A 27,188-nucleotide genomic window follows, 5' to 3' on the forward strand; every position below is an offset into this window, starting at 1 on the left:
TTCAAGTCATTCGTTCTAAAAAGCTACAAAAACAACAACAACAAAAAAAATGGATGCAAAATCCAGTCATCCATCCATCATATAAAAGATTACATAATAGACGAACGTGCCTCTGGCTGCGTCGATTTATTGATTTTAATGTCTGCTTTTCGTTCTTTTTTTTTGTTTTTCTTTTTTTATTTCCACGAAAGTATTTTTAAATCTTACATGATATATGTATGTACTTACGCCAAAAGATCGAGGCTGTCAGTCTGGGCTTCACTTGATGTTAAGTTATTTTGTACACACCAAAATTTAGAAAAATACAACATGGTATAGTTTCTTATTTAAAAGAATCTATCCAGCTATTTAAAAAAAAACCTCATTTCGGGAACGGATCTCTCACCATTTTTGGGGATATTCAAAAATAATTTTATACTCGTACATTTTTATATGAAACGATAACAACTGTTATTTTATTTTTAATAAACGAAACGAAAATCTTATTTTCTCAAAGTAGTAACTTGAAAAAATTCCCCAAAATACGCGTTCCAGGAATTCAAAGAGTCATTTATAAATTTTACATTTTTTCAAAATAAATACCTTACAAGATAGGCTGTTTTTATTTTAAAAGTGTTTGTAAAAAACAAAAAAAATTTGATTTGCCCAAAAACAAAAAATACCAACTGCGTTCCCGAAATAACAAATCTTATTACTTTTTATAGAAACAATAAACAATTTTTTTCTTGGATTGATATGTTCACGAAATGACAACTTGTCCTCAGACAACTATTAAATTAGTTTTTAAAATTACAGACGCAGTAATAGCATTAATAAAGCTTTATAGAAGCGAAATTTATAGAACAGAGTATAAAATTCGACCATTTGAGTCTGTACATATGTAAAAATGTGAAATTTACATACACTATTTTTTTTTTTATTTTTTTTACATTTCACAGCTAATAGGTTCTATATGATTTCTTGAAAGCTTTCATCACAAAGAGATTTCTAAACTAATAGAAGTTAGAACATCTCTTACAACTTTTTTCAAGTTAATCAAAAGTGTTAAAAAGAAGTTTAAGCGAACTTCGATAAGACTTCGGTAAGTAAGCTTAAAGAATTTAGAGTACTTTGGAAAGACTTCTTTAACAGCTTCCGAGACTGTATACCTAGATAAATTCGATAAGACCTTATAAAGAATGTTAACGAAATTTTTAAAAAATTTCGATGCTAATAAATTATACTAAGTTTTCTTAACCGTTACCATATATTCTGTAAAGCATTAAAGAAGCAAAATTCATAGATGGAATAGTAAGACAGTAAAAAAATTATTCACTTTGCATTGTCAGAAAACTGATGAGAAAAAAAAAACACCTGTAACCCAAAATATTATTTTATATAAATATATTTTAAAGCAAATATGAGACAAATTCTTTACTTCAAAAATTCCATAATTGAAATTCTCAAAACTCATACTTTCTTAGTCATATAATTCCCTTTCCACTACACAACACATCATAATCCATTATTAATTAAACAGACAGCAAAAAACCATTTAAATTCACTTAAAAATTTGCATTCATTTTAATTGCATTATGAAGAAGAATATTTTATGTTAGCCCCGCTTGCTTGCTAACCAAAAAAAAAAAAAAAAAAAAACACCATCTCTTTGTGCCAAAAAATCCAAGTCCATCAAACTGAGAAAGCAACAACAACAAAATAAGAACCAACAAAAATTATATTCAAAATTTATTACATTTTCAGTTGCTTTTTGGTTGACGTTTTGTTAAATTTCGTCAACCAAATCATTTATGCGCATCAAGACAACTATATACATAGCTATAGCGAGCTGTCTTTCCATATTTTTTCACTCTCTTCTCAAATAAAAATTCCACAATCAAAAAGAAATTCAACTCATGTGCATTCTTTTTTAAATTATTTTATATCTCCATATCAAGTGAATTATATATATCGCTCGGTGACTACGAACGACTGACAGACAGACAAACGCTCCGAAAATGGTCACTTATATTCAAAACTTCGAAAAGAAGATTGAAAGACTTGCCACCAGAGCGACCGGTGGAGGTGATCGTATTTTCTGAGCTGATATTTTGCCTTTGATATATTAAATGACATTGACATTGTCCGAGTTATGACAAATCTACTGCTGGCTGCTTGGCCAGATGTAAAGTGTACAGAACAGAACAACTAAATGGAATTTGTACTGAGATTAATATCTGCATGCTGTTGGATCCGTCATTCACCGTATAATCGCTACTGTCCGTCGTTGTTGTTTTGTGGGGGCGGATAATTATGATCCTTTGTCTTTTTTAAATCGTCAGACAAAGGTGTTTTTCTTTTTTAAGCTTTTGAGGGAAAAATTAATAAGCCATAAAGATATAAGCTGGATTTGGATAGTTTTTCACTGCTAAGGTGATTAAAATGTGAAATAAACAACAAATAAAGAAAAAAAAAAACAATCCATCCTGACCCTGGAGATCACACATAAATGCATTAGCACAGTCATAAACTCTAAGTGGGAGCACCAGCACCTTAATGAGGTTATAAAACAGTAAAAGCTCCCTTAAGTGAAGACTCAATGAGATCTTTCACTTCATTTGTGTTTCAAATAAGAAATAGCAACGCTAAACACCTGTCATTTATGACTCTGCTGATGATTTTGACACATCTAAACTCTAAGTTATTTTTGAGAGTTTCAAATTCAAAGCTAATGAACATTCTTAAAGGCTTTGAGATTGATTGGAACGTGTTTTGAGCCCGGCAAGTTGCTTTTCCAATAGTTTGAATGTAAAACTCTCATAAGTAACCCAACATTTAGATGTGTCAATATCATCAGCAATGCCATTAACGACAAAAATGTGACATTTTATTTCGAAATTTGTGTCAATTTCCTGGAACTGTCCACCCTATCTGGTCTTTCTTTAATGAGAACTTTTACTGTAAAAATTTCAGTGGTTAGAATAAGCTTCTAAAACCATGCCCAGATGACATCATGGGGGATAGTAAAATAAAAACCAACAAACATCGCAGCAAAAAGTGTTCACATTTTTTTTTAACGATACTTTTGTTCAAGTTAGCAAAAGTCCATTGTTAGATAGTCTTGTCCAGCACATCACCACATGCCAGCAGAGCGCCAAAAACACTCTTCTATCTCCATCACCTCTGCCCTCTTTTCTATAATACATACCTATTTCTGTTTTGTCGTAAAAATCCCCCTCTCTCTCACCCACACAAACATTCACAGATACAACAAAAAAAAAAAATTAAAAAAAGATAAAATTAACTTTTTTGACAAAAGAACGTCAGCTTTTCAGTTTTTCATCATCATCATCAACATCATCCACAAAAACCAAATGCATGTGTGATGCCTCTGCTTCCTTCACTTCCACCTCCACCCACTTACAAAACAAAATATAAAATAAAATACAAATTCCTCAAACAATTTGGACGAACTGTGCCATGCCGATGCCGACGCTGCTAGCCGATACCGCACCGTTGAGAATTTTGTACCGAGACCGACAAGCTTTTGTAAATTAGTTGGCTTTTTGTCCGTTTTCGTTTATATTCGATGATGATGAGTTTGAGTATGTGTAATAAAGATGTGTGAGTTAGTAATAGAATGACGATTTAACTGAAGCCTTGAAAATGAAGAATACAAAGAATTTGTTTTGTAGTACTTCTAAGCTTATAACCATTCTCTCTATTGAAGATTGACAAAGATATCCATCAAACAATTAATATTATCTCTATAGGTTTGGCTCATCGCGGTAACTAACATCCATCTACATCTTTTTAGATATGCACATTTGAATTAGCAAACGAAGCGGCACCTTTTGGTTTTATATTGGTAGGTATCTATATAATCTTTTGTATATAATTCAAACAAAAGTCGATTCTATTGGGAGGTTTTTTTTTGTACTGGAGAGTCCAGAAGTCAGATATTAACTCTTAACTTCCAATTTTCTAAGAGTTTTTGTATGTTTGCGAAAAAAGTGAAAAGTTTCAAACGGGTTGGGGTCAAAATTCTGCCGGGGTCAAAATTCTTTTGTCAAAATTCTGCTTTCAAAATTCTGCTTTACAAAATTCTGCTTTCAAAATTCTGCTTTTCAAAATTCTGTTTTTCAAAATTCTGTTTTTCAAAATTCTAACATTTTCCAAACCCTTTTTTAATTTTTTGCAAAAATTTGTAAAATCATCTTCTTGAAAAATGTTCTGCTTATTTGGTTACTTACCTTCATAATTTGTCATTCTTTGGAAGCAAATTAATTTTTGTTTTATAAATGAATAAATTTGAAAATATTAAGAAAAGGTTTTAAATACATTTCCGAAATTAATTAAAATTTTTTTAATTTATCAAATAAAGATGAATATTCAAAAATTTTAATAAGAAAAGGAATATTTTGTATCAAACAACATCGGTTCCAATAAGTTAAACATAGATTTTATTTGAAAGAAAGTCAGTCTATGCATTTTAAAAAATATTTGCAACACTTAAACAAAAAAATTTAGGAAAGTACCAATGTTGAATTACATTAATGAGGTGTATTTTTCTTTAGTCAGCGCATATGCTATAAAAAAAAAAAGAATTGGCAGAATTTTTTTGTTCAAGTATAATGGTGGCAGAATTTTGAAAAGCAGAATTTTAAAAAGCAGAATTTTGAAAAGCAGAATAGAAAAAAAACAGAATTTTGAAAAACAGAATTTTCGTTAAAAAAGCAGAATTTTGAAAAGCAGAATTTTGAAGCCAGAATTTTGACCCGATCCCGTTTCAAACCTCTCGGAATTAAGGAATTTCAAGACGGAATAAGACAATACCTTAGGCCGTGTGTGAATTGCGTTAAATAGTTAACACCGTGTAAAATTTTTGACACTATTGAGGTGAATAAAACATTTTCAGCTGTTAAAAAATTTATTGGGCTCTGGGACCTGGTTAAATTTGAGTTAAATTTTTTTTGCAAATGGTTTTGTTTTGTGTTTTTTTTTTTATTAAAAAGAAGTATCATGACAGAAAAAAGGCAAACAAAATTTTAAACAATACCTACATTTTTTTTTTAAATTTTTTTGTTCACCTCAATAGTGTCAAAAATTTTACACGGTGTTAACTATTTGACGCAATTCACACACGGCCTTAATTTCAATTGAAGATTATACTGTGTCGACCAATGAACTAACTATTTAAGCCTGAAGAAGTTAAAAATAGTGAAATTTTTACAAATGAGTGTCAATTCAAGTCGAGATGACAGTGGACCATTTGTCTAACTCTATTTCTCGGTCTTTACATAAAAAGAAGGATTTTGTTGATGTTCAAAAAGTTTTGTATTTTATGCGTTCAAATTTGAGCAGAAATTATGAAGTCGAGGCGAAAACTTTTCAACACCGGAGAATTGTTGTGCAATCTTCCTTGCAACGGAAATGGGTTCGTCAATGCCATTGAAGAGATTGCAGAAGTGATGTTTCTTGTTTTCTTCTTAGTCTTTATAGGCTCTTGTTTGGAGACTGTATTCTTGAGATATCCTTTACAAATTTTCAAGTTGCTAATTTCTCGAAAATGGCTCTTACGATTTTGGTTAAACTTTGCAGACGTTATATTCAATCGTGCATTTTATTTTGTATACAGTTGTGCATTTGCATAGAATTCGTATACACTGAACCAAATCCTTACTTAAACACAACGAAAAAATTCGTTGAGCCAACGAAAATTTAACTAATTTTCAGCCCATGAAAAATTTAATTGGCTCAACGAAATGGCTTTCATACGTTAACGAAGAACTTCATCAATTAACGAAAACTGTCGTATTTTAATGAAATTTTTCATAAAAATTTTTGATCGAGAATTACCTAATGAATTTTTACATCACTTAACGAAATTTTTTCATCAATTAACGTAAACATTCGTAAGCTAACGAATGTTTTCGTAAATTTTATGAATATTTTAATTAAATTACGAAAAAATATTCGTTAGCAAACGAAACATTTCGTTGTATTAATTATTCTTTTAGTAGATTATACTTACTTGATTTTTGTAATACCTACTACGAATTTTTTCGTAAGCCTACGAAATTTTTCGTTCATTTTTCTTCCCAAAAATTTGGAATTAAAACCTGAAATTAAAAAAAAGTGGAGCGGATCGAACATTTTTTACCATTAAAGACAAAAACATTTGTTATTTTGAACTTGAATTTTTTATTTTTAATAATGGGAGGGGATATTTAAAACATGGAACAAACAATTAAATTAAATATATTCCTTCAGGGATATGTTGTCCTCTCCTATGCCAATCAGGAATGGTTATTGTCGTTTAATTTTAATTAAGTACACATCCATAAGGTAACTTAGGATGACATCTTTGGGATCTGAAAGAAAAAAGAAATAGAAAAACAAAACAAAAAGTCAGAATACTTCAAAAAACAAAAATATTTTTCATAAAATATAGGAAGCAAAAAGCAATAATCAAATGGTACTTACTTTCCAATATCTCATCGTTTAACTCCTCTTGGTTAGGATCAGCTTCCTGGGTGCTTGCAATATTATAATTGCCACTTATTTTTCTTACTTCTTGGCCTTTTGATTGATTTTTAACACTTTAATAGTTTCTTTTGTTTTTTAATGAATTTATTATTTTTACTTATTACTTTCAACTTTTTCAGCACACACTATTTGTTTTATTTATTACGCGTGATAAGTCTCCCCGCTTGTGACTTCGACTATCAGAAATGCACACAACAAACGAAAATAAAGCGTGCTCTGTATGCATTTTCTCGTTAGTCTACGTTTTTTCGTAATTGATGTAATTTTTCGTAAGCCGATGTAAAATTTCATTAGTCTATAAAGAATTTTCATAAGGCAATTATTTATTTTTTCATAAAATGATGAAGATTTTCGTTAGTTAATGTTGAATTTCATAAGCTAATGAATTTTTTCGTTACTTCATTAAAATTTTGATAAAGTAAGGAAAAAATTCTTATTTTTATTCTTTAAAATGAGTATGAAATTTTTCGTTAAATGATAAATCTTTTCATTAAATTGGATTTTTTTGGCACTAAAAATGTATGAAACATTTTCATTAATTGATTAAGGTTTTCATATTACAAAAAATTACATATTTTCGTTGAGGGAACGAAAGTTTCGTTGGGCCAACGAAAATGTAGTGTATGAAACGATTTTCGTAATTTTACGAAATTTATTATTTTCAGTGTACAAACTCTTAAAAATACCATTTAAGGGAGCTAAACACAAAATTATAAGTATTAACGCCAAATTCTTAAAAAAACATTGCAATCATGTTAACCTAATTCAAATAAATTTAGAATCATAAAGAAAGGATATCCGATCATCATGAAAGAGAAAGGAAAACTTGTATATCCACCATCGATCGCCTTCGAACTGCCAATTTCCGGTATGTTTTTCTCAAAAAATTCAAATCAAACAGTGTTTATTTTTAGATTAAAAATTTAGTGTGCCAAAGATCTAAACCATAAATTTCTAACCCACAAACATCTAATAAAAAAAAAAAAACTTACTTTACCACTGCATTTCATCCATAAATAATTTTTTTTTTTCTGAAATCAATCGATTTCCAAACAAAAATATAGAAGGACCCTGTTGCAATTTAAACAATAAACAAAAAAAAAAAGTTTTACTCTGACATCGCCATCGTACCGTTTCACACGTCTTTCCCCTTTCAAAATGTGTGTTAAATGACGCGAAATGAAAACAAAAATTTTTACGTTGTTTTCAACATTTTTCGTTCTGTGAAGAAATAAAAAAAAAAAAACTCGAAAACACTGTGTTGTCCTCCAAAATTAGTTTTTTTATTCTATATGCGTGACGTTAGAAGCGAATTATGATTTCGAATCACCACCGTGGTAGTACGTTAGTCAAAGCAATAACCCAGAAGCGCCTGATGTTTGGCGATGTGTTTTTATTGTCGGAGGTAAATACAAAATTTGACTATTGGATTATAGGGTTGCCAACTTGCAGATTTCACACCTAATGATCCAAAACACAGAAAGTCAAAAGATGTCTTAAACCATTCTAATATAACGACATTTTGTTGGGCTTTTAAATTTCTCAAATATTGTTCTTAGTTTCGAAATAATGGCAACCCTGTTTAGAATGGTCATTTCACTAAACAAAATTGAAAAAAAAAAAAAACACAAAAACTAAAAATTTTTCAAATGAGAAAAACTGAAGGAAAAACAAACTGAAGAAGCATCACAAGCAATAAAGTAGATTACCCCAGTCCCGGTCCAGAAATAGAATTTTTTTCTTTCTCCCTACAGACAACAACGACACGGACGCCGAGCGTACGCTTCTGCTGACGCGAACTAAAACAAATAGTTGGTCTGCCTCACACTGCATTTTTCACTTGTACGCGTTTGTGCCATGTGGAAAGAAATGTGGATTTGATGAAATTTATGAGAATCCAAATGCAAACGTTCGATGACTGCGAGACTCTTGTGAAATATTGACCATTGATGGAGGTTAGGTTTGTAGGGAGGCTTTTTGTTTTCTTGTATAATTTTGAGTTCTTTGTATAGAATTTTTAATTGAGTCACATTTTTTTTCGTGGAACTCAAAGGATACAAAGATTTAAAATGAAAAGGTATACAAACAAAAGAAATTTAAATTATTTTAGCAATTACAGGAAAAAAGCAATAAATGTAGCACAAAGTTGTCACAAAAGTGTCACAACTTAAAGATGTTCAAAGTGTTTATGGAATATTTGATTGACAGTTAAATGTGTAACACAAGTTTGTCTTTTCCACGACAGATTGACTTTATGAAATTAAAACAAACTTTGTTGTCATTGTTTTTAAGATATATTACCGGAAAATTAAGGAATTAAAAGACGTTTTGAATATATCAAGGAAGGAATTTCTTTTCAGTATTTTTTCTCAGAAAGTTAAAGAAATTCCTGTTAATCTCATTACCATTTAAAAATTAAAAACCATTGAAGTTGAAGAAAAACTTTGTTTTTAATTGGCGCCCAATTTGAAACCAAATGGCTTTCTTTAGTTTATTATAAAGACTTTAACACCGATTTGTTATGATGCTATCTACACTGATTTTACTATGGCATTTGACAGGGATTCATTCATTCAAGGATCACTAATCGAACTAAATCTATATAATAATTCATTTGGTTTTCTCAAGGAAACCACATAGGTCAGGCTGTTGTAAATTCATGCGTACAGCATTAAAAAAATAATCTTAAATAAAATGCACGTCTGTGTGGTTAAAGTATTGATTTGTTTTAATTTGATTTTATTAAGAATTCTAAAAACCGTATAAATGTTTTAAAAAATCGGAAGATGAACATTTTGTTCAACCACTGAGTGTAAGTGTTTATATAATTCCGAATAGAGTGTGTTGGCATCTGGGCCAAAGTTATAATTCACATTATTTGCACGTTGTCAACATTCACTGTGGCGTATACGTTTTTTTACTTGCTCTATAGGGCAAGTACCTATTGGTTTCGTGTAGAAAAAAAAAATCGAGGTTTTAATCAAAACCAACATTACGATGATGGAGAAGATCAAAAAAGTGGTTTTCGTCATGCCGTCTGTGCGTGTGTGCGTGTGTGCGTCCATCTGTACATCGAGCTACGGCCTAAACGGATGGATGGATTTGCTTGAAACTTGGTACAGATGATTTTTACGTAATTCCCTAGACCCGTTTTTTTTATTTTTTTAATATCTCCATTTTAACGCATACCTCCCATATAACGTTTTCGAGGTATTGCAAATTTCTCGAAAACGGCTCTAACGATTTCGATCAAATTTGGTGTGCGGAATACTCTTATTGATTCCAAAAAAACTGCGTTTTTAGTTTTTTTCAAAAAAATGCGGAGAACGGAAATATGGCGTTGCCGTTTTTTAAAAATTGGCATATTTTTTAAGTTCATATATGTCATCAAAGCATTAGTTATTTTATTTAAAATTTACAGAGATCATTAAGTATAAAATGTTAAAAAAAAATATTTTTAAAAACATTTTTGAAAAAAAAAAATTTTTTAATTTAATTTTTTAACTTTTGATTTTTTTTTTTTTGATTTTTTTTTTCTACAAAATCTTAAATTTCCAATAGATATTTAAGATAAAGATACTGTGAACTACAAGAGCAAGTACGTGCGACCCAGTCGTGCATTTTATTTTTATCAAGGGGCACGGTAGTGCCCAGCCAAGTTCTCTAGCAACTTTGGCACTACACCCTTATTTACAGGAAACAACTCAGGCCAATTTCGACCCCCCTCTAACTTCTACACCAAAGATGCTAGAAATTTCAAACTCACTACATTTGTTGAGCTGGTCGAAACCAAACACCTCACAAAATTTCAGCCTCCTACGATGAGTAGTTACTGAGATATAGGGCTTCAAAAATCGCAAAAACCGTAACTGACTCACTGACTCACTGATTCACTGACTCACTGACTCACTGACAGATCATCAAAATTATGGAGTACTTCCCGATGTCGTAGAAACTTGAAATTTTACACGGTGATAGGACTTGTGGTGTATACAAAGGAAAAAATCGAAAATTTGAGATTTTCAATTCAGGGGGCGTGGCATCCGCCCATTTCCGCTGAATTTTCACCAAATATTATAGAGCACTTCTGATAGTCGTAGAATCTTGAAACTTGGTAGAATGGTAGAGCTGGTAGTTTATACAAAGGAAAAAATTTAAAATTTGAGAATTTCAGCCAGGGGCGTGGCAACCGCCCATTTCCGCTGAATTTTCATAAATTATTATAGAGCACTTCTGATTGTCGTAGAATCTTGAAATTTGGTAGAATAGTAGAACTGGCAGTTTATACAAAGGAAAAAATTTAAAACTTGAGAATTTCAGCCAGGGGGCGTGGCATCCGCCCATTTCCGCTGAATTTTCACCAAATATTATAGAGCACTTCTGATAGTCGTAGAATCTTGAAACTTGGTAGAATGGTAGAGCTGGTAGTTTATACAAAGGAAAAAATTTAAAATTTGAGAATTTCAGCCAGGGGGCGTGGCAACCGCCCATTTCCGCTGAATTTTCATAAATTATTATAGAGCACTTCTGATTGTCGTAGAATCTTGAAATTTGGTAGAATAGTAGAGCTGGTAGTTTATACAAAGGAATAAATTTAAAATTTGAGAATTTCAGCCAGGGGGCGTGGCAACCGCCCATTTCCGCTGAATTTTCATAAATTATTATAGAGCACTTCTGACTGTCGTAGAATCTTGAAATTTGGTAGAATGGTAGAGCTGGTAGTTTATACAAAGGAAAAAATTTAAAATTTGAGAATTTCAGCCAGGGGGCGTGGCAACCGGCATTCCCGCTGAATTTTCATCAAATATTATAGAGCACTTCTGATTGTCGTAGAATCTTGAAATTTGGTAGAATGTTGGAGCTGGTAGTTTACACAAAGAAAAATATAAAGTTTGAGAATTTCAGGCAGGGGGCGTGGCAACCGCCCATTTCCGCTGAATTTTCATAAATTATTATAGAGCACTTCTGATTGTCGTAGAATCTTGAAATTTGGTAGAATAGTAGAGCTGGTAGTTTATACAAAGGACTAAATTTAAAATTTGAGAATTTCAGCCAGGGGGCGTGGCATCCGCCCATTTCCGCTGAATTTTCACCAAATATTATAGAGCACTTCTGATAGTCGTAGAATCTTGAAACTTGGTAGAATGGTAGAGCTGGTAGTTTATACAAAGGAAAAAATTTAAAATTTGAGAATTTCAGCCAGGGGGCGTGGCAACCGCCCATTTCCGCTGAATTTTCACCAAATATTATAGAGCAATTCTGATAGTCGTAGAATCTTGAAATTTGGTAGAATAGTAGAGCTGGTAGTTTATACAAAGGAATAAATTTAAAATTTGAGAATTTCAGCCAGGGGGCGTGGCAACCGCCCATTTCCGCTGAATTTTCATAAATTATTATAGAGCACTTCTGACTGTCGTAGAATCTTGAAATTTGGTAGAATGGTAGAGCTGGTAGTTTATACAAAGGAAAAAATTTAAAATTTGAGAATTTCAGCCAGGGGGCGTGGCAACCGGCATTCCCGCTGAATTTTCATCAAATATTATAGAGCACTTCTGATTGTCGTAGAATCTTGAAATTTGGTAGAATGTTGGAGCTGGTAGTTTACACAAAGAAAAATATAAAGTTTGAGAATTTCAGGCAGGGGGCGTGGCAACCACCCATTTTCACTGAATTTTCATCAAATATAGAGATTTTATATTCTACAGCCATACCTTGCAAAAAGTAGTGAAATCACAACAAAAACATTACTGTTAAAAAAAGAGCCAAGTTCTCCTATGTTGAAATTATGCTGGCACAAAAAGTAGGTACTGAGATGTAAAAGTGTACCAAGTTCTAAAGTTTGGGTTCAAATTCGTATCAATAAAATTTTGATTGTTTACTTGGCAATTTTTGAAATAACTTTAAAAATCGATAATTAAGAAAAATTGTCAAGAGAACAATCAAAATTTTATTGATACGAATTTGAACCCAAACTTTAGAACTTGGTACACTTTTACATCTCAGTACCTACTTTTTGTGCCAGCATAATTTCAACATAGGAGAACTTGGCTCTTTTTTTAACAGTAATGTTTTTGTTGTGATTGGTTTTAATTGGTTTATTTCATTTAGTTGCAAATTAAACGATAATAAAGGACGTTTTTTTCTTGTATTAAATTGAACGTTCTACAAAAAAAAACCTTTTTATTCATAATTTTTTTTTTTTATAAACCACCCGTTTCGAAGTTATTCAACTTTAAAATATAAAATGTAATGTTTTCTTAATTTTTTCCAATTTTTTGACGAAATTATTAGGTTTAAAAAAAAAATTGGCACAGTTTTCAAATTTGGTTGTATTCTATGTTGTTTTTTGTTTTCACAGATCCTTTTAATTAACTGTCAAAATCCTAATCCTATCGTATTAGAATTTTTTAATAAATTCGAACTATTTATTTTTTTCAACTAAAAATAATTTTTTTTTTTTTTTTTGTTTTAATTTTCTAAAAACATTTTTGTAGAGCGTTCAATTTTATAAATGAAAATGATTCAATCTAGCCTTTTTGATGAACCATTAAAAAGTTATAAAATTACAAACTCAAAAACTCAATCTTTCCCATGTAAATCATAAGGGAAATAGAAATTTTCTATGCGGCAGTACTTAGTATTAATATTAAGAGCTGTAGCTTTTACAGGATTTTTTTTCGTCATTTCCAACAAACCAAAAAAATATACATATATATTTTTTTTTTGAATCAGTCTAATATACAGATACACCCTGTGAATAAAATGCAATAGGTACCTACTTATGAAATCAAGTGAAAGGGTGCTTTTTTTTGACTTTTTAATTTTATTTTGGAGAATTTTGAGAATTTTTGGGAATTTTGTTCTGAAGGAATTATTTTATTATATTTAATATTTAAGAATTAAATATTAAAATATTTTTAGAAGAATATCATTATAATTGAAAATGCCTTATTAATATTTAAGCTTTATTTAAAAAGCAAAATACAAAAACTCATTTCCTAGAAATGAGATCATCTGCCACGAGCTCAGCAAAGATACTGATAACAAAAAAAAAAAGACGGATAAATAAAGAAATTCCCCAAAAATGAGCTTTTCACACTTCATTGCATCAATTAAGCAAAAAAACTATAATCTACTTAATTTCGAAAACTCAATTTTCTACCCTGTAATAAAATCATCACTTCATAAGGCACATAAACTAGGTATACGATACTTTCAAAAATTTCATAATTTATAAATCCCAAAATAAAAGAAAAAAAATCTCAATTTGTATCCCCAAAAAAAATTGTTAAAGCAGCTTATAAAGCACCTCTCAAAACAAAGTACAAAAACAAAATACAAACTATTACAAAAAAAGCTTTTGCATTCCATCATCATTAATCCGCTTCTACTTATGAAAAAGAACAGAAGTTTCCTGCTGCTGCTGCTATTTCTGCTTCCTAACGAAAAGATTGTGCTCGCACGTATGAGAACTAACCTTTCAACATAGTACCTATCCGACACCAACCAACTCCATCATCCACATTTCCACATCCATCTTACTTCTTACCTATTGAAAATTATAATTCAGGAAAACACTTTCTTATACACATTTCTCTCTCTCTCTCTTTTTTTCTGATTTTCAATCCATCGTCGATATAAATTCAATAGAACTCAGCAACAACAACAACACAAGGAGAGCTTATATGAGTACTATAGGAGGAAAATTGTTGTTGTTTTTTATTTGAGATATCGAAAAGAAGGAAATTTTATTACCACCACATGGAACCACCACATTGTTAGTTGTTGTTTGTTTGTTTTTTTTTTTTTTTTTTATATTTAGAACTCAGGTTCTTTTTCGAAGCTTCTCCCAACAACACCATCAGCCTCCCCCGTGTCGTCGTTGTCATCAACATCATCATTGGGTGGAAATCGTTTCTTTTACACTTTTCCTTCGAAACAACCCGATTGCGCCATATAAACCCTGATTCACCATTCTTTTTGGATGATGGTCTTGTATTCGGTGTTGCCGGATTCTTTTAAGTTGCTTCTGTTTCTGATGGTGGCTGCTGTTGGTGCTGCTAATGTTGTCACATGCATACCTGAGCATCCAAAGCGCATGAGCTCTCTTTTTTTTGTATTTCTATTTTTTTATTATTTTGTGTCATGTTAGTCTCTTTGGAGATTTAAAATCTATTATTAGACAAGCCATTTGGGGTGCTTTTAGGGTTGCCAAGAGATTAGTTTTGTGTTTGATAAAAATTACCTTATTTATAAAACAAACCTGCTATACAATATACATAAAAGAATACAATTGAACCAGCAAAGGAAAAAAATTAAATAAATGGTATAACACACATTTTTTTAATACGATTGGTATAAAAGTTAATCTACGAATTATCTCAAGCTTAATTTTAAAGCAATCGAAAGGTAAAAGAAAAAATCGGTGATTTTTTTTAGTTACAACCCTGTTTTTTACAAGCTATAAATTATTTCCACCTGAATGGTATAAAATGAAAAATTCTTAAAGAATACAAACTTTTACCTCGCATAAGAGTAAAACCTGTTGGTGAATGTGTTCTTCAGTGAAATTCATATAACTTTGCAATTCAATCCTTTTATTTATATTGGTAAGGATGTCGAATTAACCTCCTCAGATCACTGAGGCAAGTCATTCAATATTAAATTGTTACAAAAGTATACTATTTGTACATATTGTACTTTAAAAACTAGAAGTTTTAATGACAATACCTCTTCTCGTTCTATTGACAAGACATGAATTCAGTCATAAATGTTCAATGTAATAATTTCAGCTAGCACCTATAAATGGTATAAAAAAGTAGCCCATCAAAAATGTGTGATATTTTATACGGTGATTTTTTAATAATTAATTTTTAATAGTTCTAGGTTCCTATAAAAGTTTATACCAAACATCCAAATTAAAAAATTATATGTTAAATAGCTGTCTAAATTTGTATTTATTGTTTCGTTGGTTGCTTGACACAAATTAAAAAGTAATGAAATATCTTACATACTTACATATATGATTGGTATAAAAAAAACAATTGAAAAGTAATACTTTTTTTCACTTGTACACAAATTAAAAAAAAAATAGCATCAAATATATGTAATTATTTGTAGATTTCTATATTTTATGATTGGTATAAACTCACCCAATCTAAAAAAAAACTAACATCTGAGAATCATAAACGGTGTTACTTTACACTAAAGGTACCTTGGATAATACCATATCGCTGTTCACTACTCAAATATTTTTACCTGATTGGTATAAAAATCAACACTTGCTGTGATTGGTATAAAAGAGAAACCAAAATCAAAAATTACAAGATTTTGGAATTAATTATCTTGATTGTATAAGAAGTAAATCTTAGCCAACAAAAGAGATTAGTATAATGCCACTTATCCATTTAAAGCGGCATTTTCATAATTTCAATACATTATTAATTACCTGAATGTTATATAACAACAAAAGTTCTCTATCGTCATTTCTACCAAAAATTATTGTTGATGTTTCAAATCTTATTGGTATAAACTCACAAAGTCTCATTTTGAAAACAAAACTTTAATCCGTATTTATTTATCTATATAGATAATGTTATACCAATCATTCTCGTGTGGGCATTTATACAGCTTGACATATCAATCTTCGGATTGGTATAAGCCGGTATAAATTAACTTTGACAAATATGTACATTTTTTACTTGCCCTAGGGCAAGTATTGGTTTCATATCGAAAAAAAATTTGAGGTTTTAATCCAAACAAACATTACGATGATGGAGAATTCCAAAAAAAGTGGGTCTCGCAATTCCGTCCGTACGTCTGTACGTCTGTGCGTCTGTGTGGTTGTGCGTCCATCTGTACACATTTCCACAGCCTAAACAGGTGGACGGATTTTCTTCAAATTTGATACAGATGATTTTTATGGAATTCTGAAAGTTGGTTTTTTTTTGTTTTTTTTTATATCTCGTTTAGAACATATACCTCCCATACAAAAAAATACGATATTGCGAATTTCTCGAAAACGGCTCTAACGATTTTGTTTAAACTTTGTGAACGTAATATTTAAAGCAGTGGAAATAAAACTGCATTTTTATTTTTTTTTTAAAGCCAAACAACAAAACAAAAATTTTCATGCCCTAAATGTCGGCTCTTCCCCCAATATCAATTTTTTTTTCAATTAAGAGCCAGCTTTTAAAATCTACAAGTAGACTAACATAAACTGCAAGAGCAAGTACGTGCGACCTCAGTCGTGCATTTTATTTTTTCTTGATTGACGAAAAAGGACAAAGTCAAATTGATGATTAGACAAAGCATTTGCTTCTATCAAAGTTGCTTATAGAACTTTATACCAATCATGAGATAAATTGAGGAAGATATTTGTAACATTGCTGGCTTAATATTTTGTGACAGTGGCGGCGTTTTAAAGTGAAAAGAATAAATATTAAATACTCTTTTTTCCAACGTTACCTTTAAAAAAAAATTTCTGCTCGGGCGCCATTTTTATAGTTTAAGAGTTTTTTTTTTCATTTAATTGTTTTGATCACCCGGGCTCCATTTTTTACTTCCGAAGGCAATTTCAGTCGATTTCCTACCAATCTAGTCTTATTTGGGGTTAGGTGAAAAAAAAATCATTAAAACATCCACCCGATGGCAACCCTAATTGCAGAAAAACCAGCAACACCAACCAAACAGCAGCAGCACCAGCCCACCACCAAGCACAATATTCATCCAAGAGTTTGCTGCTACTTCTGTTGCTGTTGCCTATGCTTGTGCTTCTACCAGAGAAGAAAAAGTCGGCTTTTTGAACGTGTTGTTCTTGGAAAAGTTAAATCAGACATTTTGACGAGAGCTTTTATTTTTTCGTATATGTGTCTCTCTATAGATATTATACCTATAAGCGGCATGCCACACAGAGTTGCTTCATATAGCTTCGCCTTCATTTCGATACTTGTATAGTTTCTGTCGCTCGAGAGAGAGAGAGTTGAATGAGATATATGGTACCTAACAGCTAGTCAGTATTGGCTCATAAGTTCTCTGGTGATGTGGTAAAGGAGAAGACTCTTTTTAAACAAGAAAAGCACCAGAACCAGCCAGCTAACAGCAGCGCAACAATTTATAAAAAAACAACAACAACAACAAAAAGGGAATAATATTGTTTTTCGGTTTTTTTTTTTTGTCCACTTTATTTTGGCTTTAAGCCAATGAGACCAAATAATAACGACCACCGCATCAAACTGAAGCAGAAGCACAGTACCCAGCAGCTGCTGCTGCTATTGCCGTGAGACGAAGACGACCAAACGACGACGACAACATCACCAGAATCATCAGCGGCCGTGTTTTTTTTTTTTTACTTTTTTTGCTGGTATTCATGTTCAAGCCTTTGTGTACCACACATCATATCGACATCACAGTCTGCTGCCGCCAGCAGGCACTCTAAGGTGTACGTGAGTGATTTTTGAGTGCGAACCGCGTGCGATTTCGTCGCCATAACGCCTTCGTCGCCGCCAGATAGTCTTTCAAGACCCCAAACTTTATTAGCTCTTCTTCCAACTTAATCGGTCAACTTATGTAAAAAGTGAAGATAAAAAACAAAGTTGAAGATCTCAAAAGAAAGTAAAAAGGTGACGCCGCGACGAAGACCGTTCGTTGGGGCCAACACATTACCGGTGTCACATTACCCGCGACCCACATTTTACTTGACTTCTTCGTGCCATATAGCCCCTGCCCTATTCTTCTAGCCGAAAAACTTTTCGTCGATATTCGTCGAGCAATAATTTTTCCTCGCGACCTCGTCTTGCCGCAAACCCTAAAGATAGAAATTCTCCATATGCAAAAGAGTGTAGGTTACTCGCAAGTATCTTTTACTGGATATATGGCCTTTTAGACCATCAGCGTAATAATTGTCATTGTTAAAAAGCTGAAGAAATTCATTAGATTGCTTTGCGGTTCGGTTTTGGCTTTTTCCCGTTTTTTCTGTGTTGGTTTTTTTTTTGTCGTCTATTTTTTTTTTTTTGTCTTCTTGGTCTTGGCTGCTTTTGGCAGGAAGCCATGTTCTGGCCGAATTCATTGTGAAGTGGTGGTGGCTTGTTTTTTTTTTTTTTTCTTTTTTTTGAGATGTTTACCAAAGTGCGGTGGATGTTATTTGTATCTGTTTTTACAAGAGTGCGACAGTTTTGTGGTTACGCGAGTGCTGTCGGTATATGAGTCAATTTGGGCCAAGGTATTTACCGACAACACAAATACGAGGCAAGGCGAATTGAGTCTCGTTGTGTTTTTTTTTAGTTTCTGTGTGTATAAATGTGGAGTTAATGAAAAATGTTATGGAAGCTATTTTAAATCAAACAAAACAAAAAAAAAAAAATACACATAAATTTAAAAATTAGAGGATTATAAGATAGATTTGAGTATCTTTCTAATACACGAAAAGATACTATCAGGTGGGTGTTTCTATATTATCTTTAGAATAATAAAGAAGAAGTAAAATTTTGTGTGTTTGTTGTGTTTTCTTTGTGCTGAGATGGATGAATGATTAAAAGGTAGGATTATTTCCTAGTACTCGTATCTTGTATCTATTTTTCTATCTAGACTATTTGATTGGCCTTAATTTTTTTTTTCCCTTCTTCTTGGTTTCACACTTTCATCATCATCATCATCAAAATATGTATAAATTCTTGTGTAAATTTTTTTTTTGTTTTTAGTTGCTTTATCATTGCATTGTATATATGCGAGTTGAGTATAATAATAATATCCTTGGTAAATCCTTGAGAAAATGTTTCTCTTTCTCTCTTTGTGTGTGGTATTTTTTTTTGTTGTTGTTTATTTTCTTTAAGCGTTTAACTTTGACCTTAAAATTATTAAAATTATGTAGAGGGTTGCTGCTTGGTGCTTTGTTGTTGTATATCCAAAAAAAAAACCCTCTTTTTGATAGATGATTTGATTTACATTTTAATATTGATTTTGGAAATATTTTATTTTTGGGAGCAAAATTCAATGTTCTGTAGTACATAAAAGCATCTTTGGCAAATTTTATATTAATTTTTAATTAGATTTTACTGGAAGAATTTTGTAGAAGGAGTAGGTGTGAGGAATGGTTGAGGAAATTTAAGTGAATACTTAAGCCTTAAATTTGGTGGAATTTTTGTTCTGATAGGGTATTGAATATTTTATTAAAGATGGATTCAAAATTTAAAGTGTGTTTTGGTTTAATTGAACATTAATGAAATTGCACTAGGATTTGGAAGGATTTGTGAATTACCCGGGTTATTTACTTCATTGATCCATTTTAGTCCTTTTTTTTTAATAAGCCTTAAAACTCTTATAAAATTGACCCATTTAATGATTTTCATTTGGCCTTATTTATATTATGAAAAATTATAAAAATTGTACACCACAGTTGGAATTAAATTAGAAAAAAATATCGAAAAACCGAGTTCTTAATCTTAAAAAAATTTTGTTCAGTCTGTCACGTATAGACAAATTATGTCAAAAGTGTGCAACAGAGTAAAAAAAAAATTAATACAATTTTATTTTGGCAAAATATTAGTCCAACACTTCATTGCCATTAATTCTATATTTCACCCTTTTCTTTTCGGTTTAAGTGAAATACAAAATTGACATTCCAGTGGTCGGTTTGACGTTTTGCTATAATATTATTTTATCCCTCGAAAGAACACAAATCACTCCACAAAGTCTAATTAATTTGATTTATTGTTACAATAGTATTTGTATCAATTTTGAAAAATAAAATTTTAACGGTCACTAGGGCGTATGCGTAACATTTTTTTCAAAAAAAATTTTTTTTGGTTAGGAATCCTTTTTTTAAATCCAGTTGACATTGGAAAGTTATCAAACCAAATTAAACATATGAAGGACAGAATTAAGATAATTTTAAGGAGATAAAGCTACATTAATAGATGTTCAAATTTGTTGTTAAAACATTTTTTGATTTTTTTCTAGTTCATATAAAGTGGTTAACTATAATAACATAATGCAGCGATGTCTTCAATGATGTTTCTACATTTATTACAGTTAATACATCGAAAATCTAAACTTCTGCGTTAATTTACTACAAATTTTAGTTTTACAAATATAACAGTTTTAAACTATACGAGTAATAACAACAAAACACAGAAACATTAATTTGAATTAAAATATTTTTAATACTTTATATCATTGCGTTACCAAAAATTAACTTCATAAACTTTTATAAAAGGCTCCATACAATTTTTTCGCATCTCCTTTACATTTTGTCAAAGTTAGTGTGCTTGGTATTAACATGTTAAGCAACTATTCAAATTGTAACAAAGAGTGTTTTTATGGCAACATTTCACAATAAGCTGAAACATTTTATTCTCTATGGTAACGCATTGGAGCAGTAACGCAGTTATAAATTTCTTATTATATTGTAAATATGAACTTCATTTCAAAACAAACAGCAAAAATGTTGTCACTCTCAAAAAAAGTTAGCATTAAAACTCTGTATAAGAATAAAAATACCTAATACAAATTTGGTCTATACTTATCTCTCAAATGCGGTAACTCAGCTGTCACGCAATAACACTAGTACCTATTACAGTACTTATCTCAAGTAGCACAAAAGTCTAAAATACACCAAAATATTTGGGGTATTTTTTGCACTTTAGTGATATGCATTTTTAATATATAAAAAATATACCATTTTTTTCGTATATAATAAACTCCGCTGGTTAAAAAATTAAACCGATTTTGGTATATAAATAGAGCTAGTGGTATAAAAAATGAACTGGTTTTTGGTGAAAAATTATTCCTTTGAAATTGAAAAATACACAATAAATCTATGGATAAAATAAACCATTTAAATTATTCTGATTTATAATTTGAACCAAAGTTTATTTTTTAACCTTAAATAGTTTGATGAATTAAAATGTACACTATTTTTTATGAAAAAAATGAAAATTAATTATTCTCTATCACAATACAATTAACTTATGATTAAATATGAATTTGAGTGCCTAATTTAAGAACGAAACAAATTCCATCTACTTATTTTAGACACTACCCCGTTTAAAAATCGAGCGCCTCAAAAATTTCAATGAATTAATGATTTTTTTTTTCGATTTTAAAAATCAGTTTTTCAAAAATAAGAATTTTTTTGTTGTTTTTAAATTTTTTTAGAAGCGTTCTCTTATTATAATATAAACGAATCGAAAAAAAGTAAGAATGCGGGATATTAGGGCGATATAGTACTATTATAGTAAAATAATTAATCGCTGTTTTCATTATTTAAATGGCGGCCATGGAAAAATATGACGTCCCCCACTTATACAGTCTGGTGAATTTTATGTTTACAGGGTGTACTTCCTACACCAAAGAGAGTTCATTTGAGAATTGAATAATTTTATGCACCAACAATGGTGTATTATAAAAACAATTGAATATCGGTGTATCTTAAAAGAAATGTTGAAATTTTGCACAGAAAAGATGATGGTATAATTTTTATACCATCTTTTTTGATAAATACACCATTTTTTATTCAAATTTCTCAATTTTACACCAAAATTAATGAATTTACACCAATTTATACACCAGTGTGCTACTTGAGATTGGTCTAGCCCACCTGACCAGTGTCCATAATTTATTCAAAGAAATTATACATGTCAAACTAAATGGGGAAACCGACGAAGTTACGAATACCAGAGTTACAGGCGACAGAGTTACGAGCGTCAAAGTTACGCGAAACCGAAGTTACGAAAAACTAGAGTTACGAATTCTAAAGTTATGTTAAGCTATGACATGTGATTTTTGGGTTGGCAACAATTGCGAGGAACGACATGGAATTATGGAAATACAAACAAGAGATTAACATTTTTCTCATTGGTCAGAACTAAATAAGTAAAGCGAAAATAGATGTTATTTAATCTTGTAAAATTTTGATTGGATATGTATAGATAAACATATGTATATGGTTTTGTTTTTGTGAGAAGATTGCAAAAACGTTGAAATAGAAAAAAAAACATGAGTATACTTATGTAAGTTTGGGGGACATAATTGAATTTAACTTCTTATTTGTCTAACTAATATTGCAAATACGTATTTTTTTTTTCTATTAATTAATATAATTATTCATAGCGTATTTTTTAATACCCACTTTGTTATTATTTATATTAAAATAATAACCAAACCACCCCTTTTTTTTACAGACGTTATTTTGGTGTGGTGAACTGTTGTTGCTATTGTTGCCAACCCAAAAATCACATGTCATAGCTTAACATAACTTTAGAATTCGTAACTCTAGTTTTTCGTAACTTCGGTTTCGCGTAACTTTGACGGCCGTAACTCTGTCGCGCGTAACTCTGTTATTCGTAACTCCGTTACCATTTCAACTAAATGAGGTACTCTTTATTAAACTATAGTTATATTAGGTTTTGTCACATGGTAAAGCAATGTAGTTAAAATGTTGTTCCTTAAAAATAATAGTGTTCCTTTACAATGTTTGGTTTAAAGACTTAAACTTGTAGTAATATTTAAGTTTTTTAATTCGTGCCTTTAGACGGTGCCATATTTAGTTTAGTTTAGAACCTTAATTTATGTAGCCTCTATAACCAACAAAAAAACAAGACGCTTCCAACGATACCTTTATTTGTCACATTATGATTAGTTAGTTAAGAAAATATGATAGAACAGATGAACATAAACTGTATCTAAGATTTGCATCCAAACTTTCAAACTGTCTTAAGTTTTCGCATAAAAAACGTCTTTCACTTTTTTTGGAAAAGAAATAAATACAACACAAAATTCGTCCCAATTTATTCCTCACTTTTAAAGAGGGTTAAAAGTCATTTAATTCTTGTTTAGTGTTAATATATTTAATCATAGTAAAAAACAAAACGCCAAATGACATTATTTAAAGCGAGGAAAAGACATTTAAACAAAAAACAAAATAAATGTATTTGACAAAAACAGACTACAAATTTAGCACAAGGATTTGCACACACATACCAATTTTCATATATTCCTAAAACAAAACAAAAAAAAAAAAACTGTTAGATGAGATAAAAATCCCCATTTTTATTTACTTCTCTTCCTCACTGTCATTTTTTTTTTTTAATTTTATTTTTATTCTTTTTATTATCCTAGCGCAGCAGCTCTAACACACACATTCTTCTTCATATCATCGCAGCACCTACAAAACTAGGCAACTAGCTATTTTTCATTTTTATGATGACAAAATCATGCACACACATCAAGTGGAGTCAAACGTCTGCATGACCTTCTGCTTTGACAAATTCACTCGCCATCTCTTGTTTTACATTTTTTAGCACTCGCTCTGTGTCTCTTCCTGTGTGTGATATCGCTGTGTGTATATTATACAACTATACTTCAGCTCCCTCTCTTGTCATTCCTCTGTAGCCCACTTTTTCAATGCAATGTCCTTCTTCTTCTTCTTCTTCTTCTGACATGGTCCCTCTGTGGTTTGGTAATAACATCAACAACAGCTGTGCAGAGCACCTACTTCTCTCTTTTCTATACGAAACATACATTAGGGTGGCGCGCAGAGGTCCTTTCTAACAATATAAACTTAGAAAAAAAACATAAAAGTTATTAACAAAATGGTTAGAGTTGGTAGTTAGAGCGAAATGTAAAAGTGGGACTAGAGAGATAGAGCGCAACCTTACGGTGGGTGGCGGAAGAAGGGGGTTTGGTTTTGTTGGCTGACTAAAAATGAAGACAAAAGCTTTTTCTCATCTCTACAATAGGTATGTGTCGTATACACGTATACAAATGGATATAGAGAGGATGACAGCTCGTTGAAAAGAGGGAGAACAGAGAGGAAAGGGGAGACAAATCGTTCTAATGTGTGTTGTACACACACATGTGCTACAGGGATTAGTTCCAATAGCTTGTTCTTTTTTTGGAAAAGTATTCTGTGTGCATCTGGGTATAAGGTGGATTGAATGATACAGCTTTCCCTGTTCCTTGTCTCTTTGGTGCTGTATAACTGTTGTTGGATACCATCCCATCATCATCATCATCGACCAACAATTTTCTCTCTCAACCACTAAACCCATATTGGCAGCATTGTCGGTGTTCTTTGCTGCAAAATTCGTGCCAAACATCTCAGATGAGGTTTTTTTTTCCTTTTTATTCGTTTTTGTATGTTTTCAAAAGATGGCCTTTGCTGCTTTCAACAAAACGTCGCTTCTCGAAAACCGGATGTACGGAAACGGGACACAATCAGGTGTTTGATGATGTATGGCTCTATGAAGGATATATAGTACGACGTGTATATGTGTATGCCACTTAGATTTAGAGTGGCAAACAACGATTGGTTGCGCTTGTCATTCCGAGGTAATTTAGATAAGTTATAACTTTTGTTACAATTGGTTTTGAAGTATGATGGAGTAGGTATAGTAGTAAGTTGGTATGGTGTTAGTACTTTAATAAGTCCTTGAGAATGCAGGTGCCAAAAATGTATAATGTCATTTAGATTTTGTTTTGAGTGGTTGATGATAAAAACAGAGACAGAGAGAGATACTTTTTACAAAATTCCTGTCATACTTTGCATATATATCTTGCTTAGAATATCTTCATGTCTTATACATTATTTTGCCTGTAGTTATAAATTCTCTTTTTGTGATTTATGAATATTCTATTTGACAAATAGTTTGAAAGAAAACTTTCATGTACCTATGGCAAGTGCCTATAGATTTCTGGTAGGATACAAAAGAAAAGCCTAAGGTGTTTAACTTAACACGAATGTATACCAGGGATGGATTTAGGTTTTATTACATGAGAATTATAAGAAAATGTAAAACTTACAACGTTTACATTGTTTTTTTTTTTTCACCAAATTAGGCGTAGCAAAAAGGAAGATTGTGTATTTATAATCACTATGTGTTTTTATCAGAGATCAGAAATAAATCTCAACCTTTTGAAAGGTTCCTTAATAACTCTTATTTGTCGCCATTTTCAATAAAGGTCATAAAATAACCTTTATTTTTAAAAAAGAAAAATTTCGGTCAAGGTCTGAGAGAAACCTTTATTTTTTGTTTTTTTATGTTTCGGTCAACCAGTGAGATTTATCACTGAGAGAAAAAAATAAATCTCATCTGGAAATGTATCAATTCCTAGAGACATGGGAGTGGTGCCATATGAAAGCTTATATTCTCAACTACCCGATAGTGGCATAATCGGGTTTTGGACTTTTTTTTTCAAAATTCCGAGAAAATCGCGTTTAAAAGTTGGGGTCAAATTTTTTTTCGAAAAATCCCCGAATCTTTGAACGCTCCTGGAAGCTAAACCTGACATGGTCCCTCTGTGGTTTGGTAATAACATCAACAACAGCTGTGCAGAGCACCTACTTCTCTCTTTTCTATACGAAACATACATTAGGGTGGCGCGCAGAGGTCCTTTCTAACAATATAAACTTAGAAAAAAAACATAAAAGTTATTAACAAAATGGTTAGAGTTGGTAGTTAGAGCGAAATGTAAAAGTGGGACTAGAGAGATAGAGCGCAACCTTACGGTGGGTGGCGGAAGAAGGGGGTTTGGTTTTGTTGGCTGACTAAAAATGAAGACAAAAGCTTTTTCTCATCTCTACAATAGGTATGTGTCGTATACACGTATACAAATGGATATAGAGAGGATGACAGCTCGTTGAAAAGAGGGAGAACAGAGAGGAAAGGGGAGACAAATCGTTCTAATGTGTGTTGTACACACACATGTGCTACAGGGATTAGTTCCAATAGCTTGTTCTTTTTTTGGAAAAGTATTCTGTGTGCATCTGGGTATAAGGTGGATTGAATGATACAGCTTTCCCTGTTCCTTGTCTCTTTGGTGCTGTATAACTGTTGTTGGATACCATCCCATCATCATCATCATCGACCAACAATTTTCTCTCTCAACCACTAAACCCATATTGGCAGCATTGTCGGTGTTCTTTGCTGCAAAATTCGTGCCAAACATCTCAGATGAGGTTTTTTTTTCCTTTTTATTCGTTTTTGTATGTTTTCAAAAGATGGCCTTTGCTGCTTTCAACAAAACGTCGCTTCTCGAAAACCGGATGTACGGAAACGGGACACAATCAGGTGTTTGATGATGTATGGCTCTATGAAGGATATATAGTACGACGTGTATATGTGTATGCCACTTAGATTTAGAGTGGCAAACAACGATTGGTTGCGCTTGTCATTCCGAGGTAATTTAGATAAGTTATAACTTTTGTTACAATTGGTTTTGAAGTATGATGGAGTAGGTATAGTAGTAAGTTGGTATGGTGTTAGTACTTTAATAAGTCCTTGAGAATGCAGGTGCCAAAAATGTATAATGTCATTTAGATTTTGTTTTGAGTGGTTGATGATAAAAACAGAGACAGAGAGAGATACTTTTTACAAAATTCCTGTCATACTTTGCATATATATCTTGCTTAGAATATCTTCATGTCTTATACATTATTTTGCCTGTAGTTATAAATTCTCTTTTTGTGATTTATGAATATTCTATTTGACAAATAGTTTGAAAGAAAACTTTCATGTACCTATGGCAAGTGCCTATAGATTTCTGGTAGGATACAAAAGAAAAGCCTAAGGTGTTTAACTTAACACGAATGTATACCAGGGATGGATTTAGGTTTTATTACATGAGAATTATAAGAAAATGTAAAACTTACAACGTTTACATTG

The 27,188-nt window shown here is 31.4% G+C and overlaps 1 protein-coding gene across 6 annotated transcripts in view; it reads left to right on the top strand.

Annotated features, from left to right (window-relative positions):
- Positions 1 to 27,188, top strand: part of LOC129907406 (uncharacterized) — an 86,001-nt gene that overhangs the window by 19,902 nt on the left and 38,911 nt on the right. Inside the window, exon 2 of one of the 6 annotated variants that reach the window (XM_055983592.1) lies at positions 3,753 to 3,847. The exons of 3 other annotated variants lie outside the window; for them this stretch is intronic. The gene's annotated coding sequence lies outside the window, so the exon portion shown is untranslated. Of the gene's footprint in view, positions 1 to 2,762; positions 3,848 to 18,652; positions 18,966 to 27,188 lie in introns of those variants that run through there. 2 more of the 6 variants (XM_055983590.1, XM_055983589.1) reach the window with 2 other exon arrangements.

Source organism: Episyrphus balteatus, chromosome 1, assembly GCF_945859705.1.
Source record: "Episyrphus balteatus chromosome 1, idEpiBalt1.1, whole genome shotgun sequence".
Classification (NCBI taxonomy): Eukaryota; Metazoa; Arthropoda; class Insecta; order Diptera; family Syrphidae; genus Episyrphus; species Episyrphus balteatus.